Source organism: Lissotriton vulgaris, chromosome 10, assembly GCF_964263255.1.
Source record: "Lissotriton vulgaris chromosome 10, aLisVul1.2, whole genome shotgun sequence".
NCBI lineage: Eukaryota > Metazoa > Chordata > Amphibia > Caudata > Salamandridae > Lissotriton > Lissotriton vulgaris.
The window spans coordinates 59,447,251-59,459,791 of NC_141698.1; the positions used below are offsets into that span (position 1 = coordinate 59,447,251).

The window sequence follows — 12,541 nt, forward strand, 5'->3', positions numbered from 1 at the left end:
GATGCTGTTCAGATGATTCCCAGAATCCTTTATTTTTTAAGTGAAAACAGATGCATTATTAAACTTTACAATGGGAGGCAGCTATGCACTTTTTTGTAACACATTTTTCACCTGTGCACTCAGTACTGTACATGAAAACCTTCAGGTGCTATATAGTCTATCTGATGCCCATTTTTCCAGCAACAGCGCTACCAAAGGGGGGAGAGCAGGACAGGACTGCAGGTCCCAGGCTCTACCGCGGCCGAATCCGCCGCCGACGCCCACATCACGCGCCTGGAGGCGCTTTAAATTCCAACAGGGCTCCCGCAGCGCGGGACGCCCATTTTTCCAGCAACAGCGCTATCAAAGGGGGGAGAGCAGGACAGGACCGCAGGTCCTAGGCTCCCCTGCGGCCGAATCTGCCGCTGACGCCCAATAACTCGCCTGGAGGCGCTTTAAATTCCAATAGGGCTCCCGCAGCATGGCACGTGCGCGGGCCCGTCTGCTCCCGTCAGCGGCTGGCAGAGGTGGGGCGGGGCCAGGTCCCTTGGCCCTATGACACCGGAGACAAGTAAATGAACATCGCTGGTCCTTCCTTCTGCCCAAGTAAGTTGTTTTATGCATACATCGTGATTCCCACTAGTATGGCGACTGCAACAAAAACACGAGGGGGGAAGGTGGCTACTCGGAAAACTATGTCCAACTCTACACTTGATTGCTTCCTTCTCCGGGCAGCTAAGGCCATTGATTTGGAGATCCAAGTAGCAGGACGGCTCTCTGTGTGTGGGGGGCGAACCATCTGTCGCAACCACCGCTCATGCGGCCCTGAATATTGAAACGGATGACACAAATCAAGTCAATTCTGTATCTACTGGACCCTTTTCACCGGCCCAAATACATGACAAAACGCCCCAAGACCCTGCAGTAGGAGATTTGGCAAGTAAAAGGAGGAAAAAGACCAAACACTTAAAACCCACGCAACATATGTGGACTAGATCCAGGAAAAAACCTCTGCCTCCGAATTCAACACACCAAGTTGAACCTTCACGAAGTCCCTCCACCCCAGATGGCCCAAACTATATGCTGCAGGCCCATCCTGATGCTAATCCCCCACAAACTATGGCAGCTTTTGCATCCCTCCTTGAGGAAATAATTTTAAGGAATATTTTGCCCATCATGGAAAGACTGGACAAACTAGAATCCACAGTGACTCTAATGCACACTTTGCTCACTGATCTGATAAAAGGGGTTGGAGTGAAAGTGAAAGTGAAAGAGCGGGACAGTGGGGCTACCTATGGGGGGAACACTAGGCCTGAAGAGGGTAATTATTCTCTGTGTGCCAATTCATCACCTTGTCCATCTGCTAATATCTACTCCAAAAATACTCTGAGTGGCATAACAAAAACAACTGGGGTCCTCGAGCCCAAGGCACCGGGGCTTAGCATGCTCATCCCCCAGTAAGATTAGGCCCAGTCCACCCCCTGCAACCACCAATGGGACCCAGGTAGGCTCCAAGAAACCACAAACCTCATCTAATCTGCAGCGTACAAATGAATTAGCTATACAAGCAAATCGAGATGATAGGGTGATTCTCCACCTTCCACCAGAGTGTTGCCCTTATGTGGCAATTCTCAATAATGTTCCCCCTTTGCATGAAAACCAATATGAATCACAGACACAGCTAAAACAAAGTATGGTACTGGTTGCTAAAAAAAAAAAAACTTTACAAACACACATTACCATGAGATTCTGTTTCTTAGGCGGGTAAGTTGGGTGTGGCCCTCTATCCAAATCCCACACTGGTGATTGTATTGTGATCAATTGTAAATCTCCGACCTCAGCTAGTCAGTTGCTCAGTGGGGACTTTTCTTTAGGTAACCAGAGGTTGTCCCAGGGGATTGATATCCTACAGGGTGGATACTTTTATAGGCACCTAGATAACAGAGGGGGGAATCCATCGGCCAATGGGCCACCCCATAGGCCACACTCTACGTATTTGGAAGGCACACCCTTGGAAAGTAGAAATAGATTCCAAACTTTAAGTGGCTTAGACTCCCAAGAATTACTACCTGTAGTTCCTCCTCCCCTAAAAAGTGTTACTGAGGAAATTTCCATCTCACAGCCCCCAGTGATCCTCAACAATTTCACCTCATGTAGCCAAGCCAATGTGAATAGCTATCCTCACCAACAAATCTAGGACAATGGGGTATCTATTAATTTAAGGCCTCTCCCAGGAACCAATAATTGAACTCCAGGAAATTATACTTTTATCCTGGAATGTGGCAGGCATAAGTTCCAAGCTACCGGACCCTGATTGGTGTAAGCTGGTGGACGACTGCCACCTATGCCTATTACAGGAAACATGGGCGGTTGAACGTGTCCACAGGGTAGGTTTTACAACTTTCAGCATTGAAGCCAAGCAGGCTAATGTCGGTCGTCCAGCTGGTGGCCTTCTAATCTGGGTCAAAAATACCTTGACCTGTAAAACCAAGGCTCTCAATCTCGGCTTTGATGAAAAACTTGGGATAGAACTCTCCTCTCTTAAAGGGAATACTCAAGTCAGGTTTTTTAACATCTACAATCGCTTTAAGACTCCCCACAACCCATATGGCACACTAACAACACTAACTAATTACCTTGAGACTGCCAAAGGGAATCATCGACTCATAGTTGCAGGCGATTTTAACACAACTTTCGACCCTGTAGACTATTTACAAGAACTAATACTAGATGGGGACAAAGCTAAATGGATTGCCAAGCTCCAGATACCCCGATTAAGAAACACACTAGGGTGGGACAACAGGTTTTATCTTTTACCATCTCCTATGGCCTTCATGCTTGCAACGGTAGGACTGACTGATAGAGAAGCATGCCACACGTTTAAGAGGGGGATAACCAAAACCAGGATTGATTACATCCTGGTTGAATATTGGTCTAGTGTAAAAGATATGGCTGTATTAATTCGGGAAGATAGCGATAAAAATACCTTGGCCCTTACACTCATGGGCTCAGCTCTACTGTATGGCATCTCCGGAACACAGAGTGGCCTGGTTATTACTAGTAATAACAACAAAAGAGTCAAATGGCCAATGATACAGGCTGATTCAACTGCCTTGTCCAAAATATATTCTGCGGTGGAACAGACTCTTGTTGATCGGAGTACCACTGCTACCAGCATAAAAGACACCCTGGCCTTATTCCTTCATTTGACTGCCGTAATTGGACTAGTCTTTTGCAAATTACAAAACGGCCAACATGCAAAAAAAGAACATAGCCCCTTGGATTAATGTGGCAGGTGGCAAAGCCAAAGCTGAATTAATCATGGCAGTTAAATCAAGACTTCCCATAGAAGTAAAGAGATGCAGGAAGCTATATAAACCGGTCCAAGCCAAGACCAACAAAGAATTAGAGGCAGAATACTGGGCCAAGCTTGTCGAGGCAACAAAGCTAAAGAATAGCCAGCTGTTTTGGCATCTTCTTGCCAAAGGTTCCTCAAACTCGAAAATAGAAACAGATTTTCATATTCAGCCCCACGTGTGGGAGGAGTATTTTAAAGAGTTATACGCAGGACAGGGTGCTGCCACTGATCTGGGCTTGCAACTCGAATTACTGAACACAGTTTTAACTGAGGAAACAGTCATCCCCGTAGAGGAAACCATCACAGCTATAAATGCATTACAGAGAGGGAAAGCCCGGGCCTAGACAAGCTTCTGGGAGACCTGTACAAGGCTGAACCCTCAATCTGGGCCCCCTATTACAAGCAGTTATTAACGCCATCTTTTCCGGTGGTGAAATTCCGGCAGCCTGGAGGGGTGCCGAGATTATTCCCATTCACAAAAAGGGAGATAAAGGGTTGCCCTGCAACTATAGACCGATCAGCCTTATAGATGTTTCTCAAAAAGTTTTCTGCACAATAAACTTGACTAGGACCCAGAATTGGATCAAGGATAATAACATTTTGTCAGACCTTCAAGCGGGATTCAGGGCCGCCCCAAGTACCACTGATCAAGTTTTCAGATTTCTCCTGCTAATCTGAAAGGAAGTGACCATAAGAGGTGACCACTTGTATGTTGCATTTGTGGATTTAAAAACGGTATTTGACTCGATAGACCGCAACCAACTATGGCTTACTCTGAGCAAACTGCGTTTCCCACCCTATTTACTTAACATTTTAATTTGTTTACATCTTAATACTTATGCAAAGGTTAGGTGAAACACTGAAGGCAGCCTGACAAAAAACTTAGTACAGAAAGGTGTGCGCCAAGGTTGCGTCCTCGCCCCAACACTTTTCACCCTCTATATTAATGGTCTTACTGAAAAACTATATAATTGTGGTGGTGATCTCCCAAGATTAGTTTGTTGGATAGATGCACTGCTGGTTTTTTTTTTTTTTTTTTAAGTTACTCGTGAAAGAGTTTGATATTTTAGGTGCTCCTAGAGGTGACGTCGAGGGTCCAACGGCGTCTTAAAACATTAGGTAGAAGTGAAGCTAGAGAACCTCTAGTTTCATCCCTTTAGTGCACACTGTTTGTTGTCTTTCCGGTTGAAAAAAGACTTACATTCTTAAGTTTGTTGATGCATAAATGTCTTTTTTATTTGTTTGACATTTAACTGTATCATTTCATTTTCATTCTAGTATTAATCGAATGCACTTCAGGCTATGTCATTACAAGATTTCATTTCCAATGCATTTCGGGCATTAATGGCATGCCCTTCATCAGGGAATCGACACTGTAAACATAATATAATAACAGTTATATTCTAATATGGTAGACCTTGTAAATCATACTCATTTCAAACCGATTTTTGCATTTTTATCAAACATGATATCAATTGGGTTCTTTGCGAGTCAATGTATATATACCAGTGGTTGTGCTTCAAAATGCAAGTACTACGAAAATTAAATAAAAACGGAGTGTCACTTACAAGCCTTTCCTCTTATGTTGTGTGCATCTGTAAAGAAACATACGAAGCGTGGTCAGCGATATATTGCGAGCGTTACGGTGAAGCGCTCGGTGCTTTTTTCGGTCTATCACCTGAGTGGGACTAACCTGTTCTTTAGTGTGCTCGGCCTGTTGACGATCTTCTATGGCGTCGGCACAGACGAGCTCTGGCCGCGTCTTACTGATTTGAAAGCGTTCCGGTCATGTGACCATAAACATAATCGAAAGACTATGGTTGTTACTAGTTGTTACGGGGAACAAGTAAAACAGAATTCCTATCTGGAGTCTGAATGAATAAAGATTAGGAGAGGTGGTGTAGTGAACGTGAAATAAATGTTGGTTAGAATTAAAAGAACAAAACATTTTCGGGATTAAAGCAAGAAAAATCTTAACTAGGGCTAGAACCCTGAAGCAGTTGTGGTTATAACGGGTTACTCAGTTCCTAGAGCTACTGGTTTCTGAGAATATATATGTTACTATATGTGTGATGGGTGGTGTTTAGACCATGTTGCAAGGTGTGTCTGGTGTTTGTATGAACAGGCACAGTATTAACAAGATTCAGTCCATGGAGCAAATATTTACAGGTAGCATGCAAATTCAATTCTATCATTTAAGCCTGTCGGCTTTTGGGTAGACAGTTTATGAATCCAAAAGTTCTCTCTTCTTAGGAGGTGTTTAGTATTGTCTCTTCCCTCAATTTTTTGGACGGTCTCTGGTATCACATATTTCATCTGGGAAATGTTGTGGTGTTCTTCTACAAAGTGAGTTGACAAAGCTCATTTCATGTTTTTCAACCTTATGTTAGATTTGTGCTCCGTTAGTCGCACTTTTATTCGACGTTCTGTCTTGCCCACGTATATCTTTCCACATGGACATTTTATTCCGTAGATCAAATTACTGGTGTCGCATGTAGCGTTTACCTTCAGTTTGATAGGATAACCTTGTGTTGGATGATTAATAGAATTGCCTCTGATTATGCTGTTGCAATTACCACAGTTAAGGCAGGGTTTAGTTCCAGAGTACTCTGTGACTTTTGAGGGTTTGTTTTGTAAAATTTCTCCCAGGTTCCTGGCTCTGGTAAACGCAAATATAGGTGGCTGGTTAAAAACTAGTTTGAAATCTGGTTCCATATTCAGTATTGGCCAATGTTTCAAGATAACTTTTTTGTATTTCTTGCTTGCTGTTGAGAATTTGGAGACCACGACTGAGCGTGTTTGTTCAGGTTTGATTCTGGGAGTTAAAAGTTTGGTTCTGTTGAGTTTATCAATCCTTCCTTTGGATTGGTCTGAGTGTTTGTGGATACCCTCTTTTGCTGAATTTGTGTGTTGTTTCTTTGAGTCTCATGGTAAGTGTTTGTTCATCAGAAGTGATTCTTTTCACTCTGGCCATTTGTGAAAAAGGTAGGTTACTTATCAGGTTGGGTTCATGGAAACTTGAATGGAGTAACATTGTTTCTGTCGGTGGGTTTAACATATAGATCCGTGGAAAATCCTTGTGGTGTTATCGAAACTTTGACGTCCAAGAAATTGACTGTGGTAGCAACTTCATGCTAGTACTCTCATTAAATATCACCGCAACCAAAGAATACCACGAGGCCTAAGAATTGCACTCAAACCATCCCTCTGTAAACACTCAAAAAAATTCCAAGAACGTTGGTTTGAAATTTTGAATAAATGTTCACTGGACTTGATCCTACTAATAATCCAAGAACTATCTACAATTCTAGAAGATTTAAGTACAGAAATACAAGAAGTATCAACAGAACTATCGAAAATGATGAGTGAAGAGGAATTAAAAACAACGTTGGACGACATAAAAAATCAAATAGAAAGACACTCAAGAGACATCAATGAACGCAAAATCCGTAAATTTAAGAGGGACACCCTCGACTATAGACTCGGAGAGGTCTACACGTGGGCAGACATCTATGCCCAGAAAAGAAGGAACCGCCCATACAATTCCAATACTGATACCTCATCAACCGATAGCGATACGAGCCAAAAAACTCGCACAACACAACCAACACGGAAAACACAAGACAACACATTAGCTGACCAACCTACTACTAGTGCAACAACTGACACCAGTCCTTTTTTGAACAGGGCCAAGCCCAAAAAGGAGACCCCGGAGAGGGAAAAGAAAAGGAAAAAGAGAGAGATCCACCAAATACAAGGAGTACAACAAGTACCCTCAAAGAGAAGGAGAAGAAATCCAAAAAGAATCAACCGCAGAACAACTAGTCATCAACATAAGTGACCATTATTTGAATCCATATGAACTGGGATTACTCCAAAAGGGAACATCTTTTGTACCAACTACGACCACGGATACCTTAGAATTGGAAGTGAGCTTCTTTAAGCTAATGCGCAAACTCAGATTAGGGCACTTTTTTGATAATGTACTCCCAGAACAACCACAACAGGACAAAGACCAACTTTTAGGATTACGTCCACTAAGCACTTTCCAAGCTCCTATAAGTCACAAAACACTGGACCTGTTTGAAAGCATAGTTAAACAAGACTTGCACAAGATCAAACACGTGAAGCCCAAAAAGAGAAATATAACTCAAAAGGATCTTGACACGTTACAAAAACTTGCATCTAATGACAACATCATATTCACCAAAGCGGACAAAGGAGGAGCAATTGTAATTATGAACCTAGCCATGTATGAGACCAAAGTGATTGAACATATCACGGACATTAATACATATACCAAACTGGATAATAACCCCACATTGGAATATTCCAAAATACTACGAACAATTGTTGAGAGAGCCCATGAACAAGGCACAATCACAGATAGGACAAAAAACTTCTTGATATCATCCAACCCAAGAAGCCCCACCTTACGCATGGTACCAAAGATACATAAAAATACAACGGATCCGCCTATGAGACCCATAGTATCTACACGTGGGAGCATACATGAACCAATCGGACAATTAATTGACAAATACCTACAACCCACTGTTCAAGCAATGCAAACTTATGTCAAGGATACTTCACATTTCTTGTTAAAACTACAACAAGTGGCATGGGACCCACAAGATAAAATCATACTATGCACGGCAGATGTTCGCAGTCTCTACACGAGTATACCCCATGACATGGGGATAGAAGCTATGGAAGCAGCACTTATGAACACAGAACTAGACCACGATTTTCAGATCTTCCTAATGGAACTTATGTACTTTACATTGTACCAAAGCTACTTCAAATTCAACGAATCTTGGTACCAACAGCTCACTGGAATGGCCATGGGCAATTCGGCGGCCCCTGTGTACGCCAACATCTTCATGCAGTGGTATGAAAATAAACACATTTTGAGCAAAAAAGAATGGACGGACAATTTGAAAATGATTATCAGGTACATTGATGACCTATTCATCATTTGGACGAACACAGAGGAGAAACTACAAATTGAATTGACACAATTCAACCAAATAGATCAACGAATCCAATTAACGTGGGACATATCAGACACCACAGTCAATTTCTTGGACGTGAAAGTTTCGATAACACCACAAGGATTTTCCACGGATCTATATGTTAAACCTACCGACAGAAACAATATGTTACTCCATTCAAGTTTCCATGAACCCAACCTGATAAGTAACCTACCTTTTTCACAAATGGCCAGAGTGAAAAGAATCACTTCTGATGAACAAACACTTACCATGAGACTCAAAGAAACAACACACAAATTCAGCAAAAGAGGGTATCCACAAACACTCAGACCAATCCAAAGGAAGGATTGATAAACTCAACAGAACCAAACTTTTAACTCCCAGAATCAAACCTGAACAAACACGCTCAGTCGTGGTCTCCAAATTCTCAACAGCAAGCAAGAAATACAAAAAAGTTATCTTGAAACATTGGCCAATACTGAATATGGAACCAGATTTCAAACTAGTTTTTAACCAGCCACCTATATTTGCGTTTACCAGAGCCAGGAACCTGGGAGAAATTTTACAAAACAAACCCTCAAAAATCACAGAGTACTCTGGAACTAAACCCTGCCTTAACTGTGGTAATTGCAACAGAATAATCAGAGGCAATTCTATTAATCATCCAACACAAGGTTATCCTATCAAACTGAAGGTAAACGCTACATGCAACACCAGTAATTTGATCTACGGAATAAAATGTCCATGTGGAAAGATATACGTGGGCAAGACAGAACGTCGAATAAAAGTGCGACTAACGGAGCACAAATCTAACATAAGGTTGAAAAACATGAAATGAGCTTTGTCAACTCACTTTGCAGAAGAACACCACAACATTTCCCAGATGAAATATGTGATACTAGAGACCGTCCAAAAAATTGAGGGTAGAGACAATACTAAACACCTCCTAAGAAGAGAGAACTTTTGGATTCATAAACTGTCTACCCAAAAGCCGACAGGCTTAAATGATAGAATTGAATTTGCATGCTACCTGTAAATATTTGCTCCATGGACTGAATCTTGTTAATACTGTGCCTGTTCATACAAACACCAGACACACCTTGTAACATGGTCTAAACACCACCCATCACACATATAGTAACATATATATTCTCAGAAACCAGTAGCTCTAGGAACTGAGTAACCCGTTATAACCACAACTGCTTCAGGGTTCTAGCCCTAGTTAAGATTTTTCTTGCTTTAATCCCGAAATTTTTTTGTTCTTTTAATTCTAACCAACATTTATTTCACGTTCACTACACCACCTCTCCTAATCTTTATTCATTCAGACTCCAGATAGGAATTCTGTTTTACTTGTTCCCCGTAACAACTAGTAACAACCATAGTCTTTCGATTATGTTTATGGTCACATGACCGGAACGCTTTCAAATCAGTAAGACGCGGCCAGAGCTCGTCTGTGCAGACGCCATAGAAGATCGTCAACAGCCCGAGCACGCTAAAGAAAACCACAGGTTAGTCCCACTCAGGTGATAGACCGAAAGAAGCACCGAGCGCTTCACCGTAACGCTCGCAATATATCGCTGACCACGCTTCGTATGTTTCTTTACAGATGCACACAACATAAGAGGAAAGGCTTGTAAGTGACACTCCGTTTTTATTTAATTTTCGTAGTACTTGCATTTTGAAGCACAACCACTGGTATATATACATTGACTCGCAAAGAACCCAATTGATATCATGTTTGATAAAAATGCAAAAATCGGTTTGAAATGAGTATGATTTACAAGGTCTACCATATTAGAATATAACTGTTATTATATTATGTTTACAGTGTCTATTCCCTGATGAAGGGCATGCCATTAATGCCCGAAATGCATTGGAAATGAAATCTTGTAATGACATAGCCTGAAGTGCATTCGATTAATACTAGAATGAAAATGAAATGATAAACAGTTAAATGTCAAACAAATAAAAAAGACATTTATGCATCAACAAACTTAAGAATGTAAGTCTTTTTTCAACCGGAAAGACAACAAACAGTGTGCACTAAAGGGATGAAACTAGAGGTTCTCTAGCTTCACTTCTACCTAATGTTTTAAGACGCCGTTGGACCCTCGACGTCACCTCTAGGAGCACCTAAAATATCAAACTCTTTCACGAGTAACTTAAAAAAAAAAAAAAAAAAAACCAGCAGTGCATCTATCCAACAAACTAATCTTGGGAGATCACCACCACAATTATATAGTTTTTCAGTAAGACCATTAATATAGAGGGTGAAAAGTGTTGGGGCGAGGACGCAACCTTGGCGCACACCTTTCTGTACTAATAAGTTTTTTGTCAGGCTGCCTTCAGTGTTTCACCTAACCTTTGCATAAGTATTAAGATGTAAACAAATTAAAATGTTAAGTAAATAGGGTGGGAAACGCAGTTTGCTCAGAGTAAGCCATAGTTGGTTGCGGTCTATCGAGTCAAATACCGTTTTTAAATCCACAAATGCAACATACAAGTGGTCACCTCTTATGGTCACTTCCTTTCAGATTAGCAGGAGAAATCTGAAAACTTGATCATTGGTACTTGGGGCGGCCCTGAATCCCGCTTGAAGGTCTGACAAGATGTTATTATCCTTGATCCAATTCTGGGTCCTAGTCAAGTTTATTGTGCAGAAAACCTTTTGAGAAACCATATTAGAATATAACTGTTATTATATTATGTTTACAGTGTCGATTCCCTGATGAAGGGCATGCCATTAATGCCCGAAATGCATTGGAAATGAAATCTTGTAATGACATAGCCTGAAGTGCATTCGATTAATACTAGAATGAAAATGAAATGATAAACAACAGTTAAATGTCAAACAAATAAAAAAGACATTTATGCATCAACAAACTTAAGAATGTAAGTCTTTTTTCAACCGGAAAGACAACAAACAGTGTGCACTAAAGGGATGAAACTAGAGGTTCTCTAGCTTCACTTCTACCTGATCCCCCAAGATTAGCAGGCAGTTCTGTACCCTGTCTACTCTTTGCTGATGACACCCTGTTAATCTCAAGGACACCTTGTGGGATCCAGAACCTTTTAAATAAATTTGACAAAGTATGCAAGAAGAAGGGGTTAGACATAAACTGCTCCAAAACTAAATACATGACCTTTAATCCCTATAAATTAAATAAGGGTAAACTCATAATGGGCTCGCAACCACTGGAGCAGGTAAAATATTTTGACTATTTGGGGTTTCGTATTAGCGATAGGTTGGCCTGGACGCCCCAAATAGAGAAGAGTGTTGTGACCCTCCAGCATGCTGATTGCGCTATAGCCAGGAGGGCCAGGGTATCTCCTTATCGCCCAGTGTCGCCTATTTTGGAACTCCATAGAGCTAAAGGTCTAGGAGCAGCCCTTTATGGTGCTGAGCTATGGGGGTTGGAAAATTTAAATGATCTAACCCTAGCTGAAAATAAATGTATCAGGGCAATCCTGAACCTACCTGCGAGCACCCCCTTATTGCCGTTAAGACTTGATCTTGGCCTTAAACCCATAGACCACTTTGCTATCCTCCGGGCACTCGTTTTGGATCAGAATCTGGACCAGTAAAACAAAGGTCCTGTTGAAAGTGGCTCTGGAAGAAATAATTGTTTTGCATAAATAATCAGGCCGTATAAAAGGACTGGCTTCTGGCACTGGGGTTGGGGTGTGCATTGGACGTTCCAGGCTCCATAACAAAATCAATGGTTCCTCTGCTCAAAAGAAGGTTTTGGGAGTATATGAATCACCAACATATAGAAGGTATTGCACATGGCACCTTAACTAATAGGTTAATAAATTTTAAAGGAGTCTTCGGCTTTGAAATATGCATGGACGATATTGAACCACCACAGGCAAAAGCTTTCTATATTCAGTTCAGACTTGGGACCTCACCTTTGAATCACAGAAGTAGCACATTGGGAAATGCAGTTGTAACACCTCTGTGCCTCATGTGCCACACCAGTGCGGAAACCACTGATCATTTTCTTTTTTATTGTCCCACTCATGCTGATTATAGGAAAACCTGGATAATTCCAGTATGCCGCCTTCTGTCGTTCAGATCTCCTAGCGCAGCTCTACGTATCTTTAGATCTGATACAACACAGTGGCTCGTACTTGCAATATCGAGATTTTTGCTGTACGCTTGTTGGAGAAGGTCCACACAATAGAAGTGCCTCTATAAATTTGACCG

At 41.6% G+C, this 12,541-nt stretch overlaps 1 protein-coding gene across 4 annotated transcripts in view; it reads right to left on the reverse strand.

Annotated features, from left to right (window-relative positions):
* RBBP6 (RB binding protein 6, ubiquitin ligase) overlaps positions 1-12,541 on the reverse strand; it is a 334,867-nt gene that overhangs the window by 88,962 nt on the left and 233,364 nt on the right. The window lies entirely within an intron of this gene.